Raw genomic sequence first — 3,336 nt, 5'->3', positions numbered from 1 at the left:
TTTTTTTTTTGGTTCTGAGAGTTTCTCAATTCAGTCACTGTTCAGAGAGAGAGAGAGAGATGGCAAGATCATGGGCCGCAGGTGATGAGAAGAGAGAAGAGGCGGTGGCGGTGGCAATAGACAAGGACAAGGGAAGTCAATATGCTCTCAAATGGACTGTTGAGCATTTTCTCGCCAAGGGCCAAAGTCTCACCCTTGTGCATGTTAAACAATCAACACCAGGCCTTCCTATTCAAAGTACGTAAATATCTCGTCTCTCTCTCTCTCTCTCATGCAAGTTGATGATGTTATTAATATTCAACATGCAGTTCTATCCTGTGTATGAAGGCATATGTTGATAGAATGATAGTTGTCCACCATTTCTGGTAGCAAGATGAGAGTCAATCACCAAAGTACAAATAGCTTAACGTTGTAATAAGTATTCCTAACAGTCCATGTATTTGCATATAGGCATATTCGATCAATGGTGTAGACCTCACAATTGCATATTCCTATGCTGGAAATATGCACCTAGTCGGTGAATGTGCCTATCAATGTTGCCTGTTTGCTCTAGAATGTTAATATCAATGTTGTCTGCTTGCTCTAGAATGTTAATATTTGTCTAGTATTCCAAATCCTCAATTTTCCCCTGCTTTTCACTTTTTGGTGCAGCGGTGAAATTAGTTTCTAGCTCTGAAGTAAATGAGGAAGGTTTAAAATTGTGCAAAAGCCAATTTGACGCTGAATATAGGGAGTTGTTTCTTCCACTTCGTACTTTCTGTAAGAAAAAACTTGTGAGTGTGCGTAACTAATATGATTAAATTGTATGTACTTTTTGTCAAACAGCAAACTCTCTTCCCTAACCAAGTTTAAACTCACAACAGGTAAGATACAACGAAGTAATAGTTGAAGGTATTGATGTAGCAAAAGCACTCATCAATTTTATTTCGACACATTTAATTGAGGTTTTGGTACTTGCGGCACCTTCAAAAAGTGGCTTTTTCAGGTGGATTATATAAATTTGCTGAAACTTTCTCATCTTTATGTCATTTGGCCCTTTCTGTTAATTAGAATTACTCCATTTGGTTAATTGCAACTAGATAAAGCATGATTATCATGAATTTGACTTTTAATTGGACTTATACTTGTAGAACTTGGACAAAACTCAATTACAATGCATGCACTGATTACATTTCTCCTTTCTCGAATGCAAAAGAGCATTTAACAAAACTACAGACATTCCAAGCAGCGTATCGAAAGGGGCACCGGATTTCTGCACTGTGTATGTCATTGGCAAGGGAAAGGTCAGTCATGTGCAAACAGCAACCTCTAAATTACCCCCAGAAGCTCGTAATAAGCAAATACATAACCAAGTCAGCAACGTTTCAGACTCAAATGTTTCTCAGTCCATGCGTAACCAGCAATCCAGAGGTTATATCACCTTTGTAATTCTACCATCATGCATGTTGTTATGACGTATTTTTATTTTATATATTTTTGGTTTTCTTATTTTACTTTTACTTTCTCACTATTTCATGTTCTTTTGATTGATACAGCATCAGAGAGGACAAGAACACAGTACCGACACCATAATTCTCGGATAGATGATGACACTGGAATCAAGTGAGCTCTGATTATTTGAAATATATATAAAGTTATGGCAATTGTAAAACAATTAATCAGAAGGACTGACCGCACAGAAATGTAAATATTTTCTTCTAGGTCACCATTCACCAGAGGACAAGCTTCAACAAACGAATTATATGAAGTGACACCAGGCAGCAATGTATCATTCACGAGTAGCGGAGGAAGCTATACCTCTACACAGTCCTACTCAAGAACCCAGTTCATTGATATTAACTCATTATCATCAACTCAGAGTGGAAAATCATGGTCATCCCGGAATATGGTAAGACAAATATTAATGAGCATAAACTCTAGTTGAGTCAAAAGCCAATTTAAAAAGTGGAAAAATGTTTTTGTTTGACTTTTGAGTGATTACTGCACTAGTAGTGCACTGCAATCACTGCAATCAATCAATTGGATGCATGAATGTAGAAATATTTCAGAATCCTAATTTAATTTTTATTGCCAATTACTATAGGAAGAAGTAGAAGATGAGATGATGAGAATCATACTAGAGCTCAAGCAAACAATGGAAATGTACAATACGGCCAGTAAGGACACCCTAACATCAAAACAGCAGGTAATGTGAACCAGCCTCTTCTCCTTGCAGACACACAAACACACACACACAACCAGAAGGCATTGATTGCGCACTTGTAAGTTCATGAGTAAAAATAAAAAATAAAAACAAAAAAATATGTTTCCGATATTCAGTGTAAATTATAATGGATTTTTAATTTGTATATACCTAAAGCAACTTGACCGATGGAAATGGGAAGAAGAACAAAGACTGGAAAGTGCACGCCTAGGTCAGGAGACTGCATTGGAATTTGTACAGAAGGAGGAAGCAAAATGTAGAGCAGCCATGGAGGCAGAAAGAGCAGCTAAAAGGATTGCTGAACTGGAAGCAGAGCAAAGGAGGAATGCAGAAATAAAGGGTCTCAAAGAAGCTGAAAAGAGGACGAACTCACTAGGAGGAAGGAGTTATGATCCACGGTACAGGAAATACTCGATTCAAGAGATTGAGGCAGCAACAGACAATTTTTCAAAAGCTCTCAAGATTGGAGAAGGTGGATATGGGCCTGTGTATGTAGGTGAGCTGGATCACACACAAGTGGCAATAAAAGCTCTACGTCCTGATGCAGCTCAAAGGACGGTCACAGTTCCAAACAAGAGGTTAGTCAATTTTCACATGAACAAAACTCTAACTACTATCTCTAAAAACTTTTTCACTTTCAGATATTGGACAGAAAAGAAACATAACCGAGGTGAAGTATTTGAATTAGATCCATGAGTGATTTGATTTAAGAGTGAACTTGCACATTGTTACCAAGAGAGGGAACATGTGTGTTTAAACAAAAGCAACTAATAGATTAAAGGAAGAAAATGTCAAAAGCTACGAGCATGAATTATTGACTGATGGTTCTTGTATGCAGATTGAAGTTTTGAGCTGCATTAGACATCCAAACATGGTTCTCTTGCTTGGAGCCTGCCCAGAGTATGGTTGTCTGATCTATGAGTACATGGCTAATGGGAGCTTAGAAGACCGTCTGTTTCGACGAGGTACCACACCAGTTATTCCTTGGCAGCAAAGGTTCCAAATAGCCGCAGAAATTGCCACGGGGCTTTTGTTCCTTCACCAAGCCAAGCCAGAACCCTTGGTACACCGTGACTTAAAGCCAGGAAACATTTTGCTAAACCATAACTTTGTCAGCAAGATTAGTGATGTAG

The 3,336-nt window shown here is 38.2% G+C and overlaps 1 pseudogene across 1 annotated transcript in view; it reads left to right on the top strand.

Moving 5' to 3' along the window:
* The first annotated feature begins 59 nt into the window (after positions 1–59).
* LOC101312496 overlaps positions 60–3,336 on the top strand; it is a 6,245-nt pseudogene continuing 2,968 nt past the window's right edge. The window contains exons 1-8 of the transcript XR_185342.1: positions 60–237; positions 652–773; positions 864–985; positions 1,196–1,410; positions 1,536–1,602; positions 1,702–1,888; positions 2,084–2,185; positions 2,360–2,675. The product of XR_185342.1 is annotated as a U-box domain-containing protein 52-like (transcript). The remainder of the gene's footprint in view (positions 238–651; positions 774–863; positions 986–1,195; positions 1,411–1,535; positions 1,603–1,701; positions 1,889–2,083; positions 2,186–2,359; positions 2,676–3,336) is intronic.

The sequence above is a fragment of the Fragaria vesca genome, linkage group LG7 (assembly GCF_000184155.1).
Source record: "Fragaria vesca subsp. vesca linkage group LG7, FraVesHawaii_1.0, whole genome shotgun sequence".
NCBI lineage: Eukaryota > Viridiplantae > Streptophyta > Magnoliopsida > Rosales > Rosaceae > Fragaria > Fragaria vesca.
Note: the sequence above shows the minus strand (reverse complement) of the source record. Positions and strands in the feature narration are given on the sequence as shown.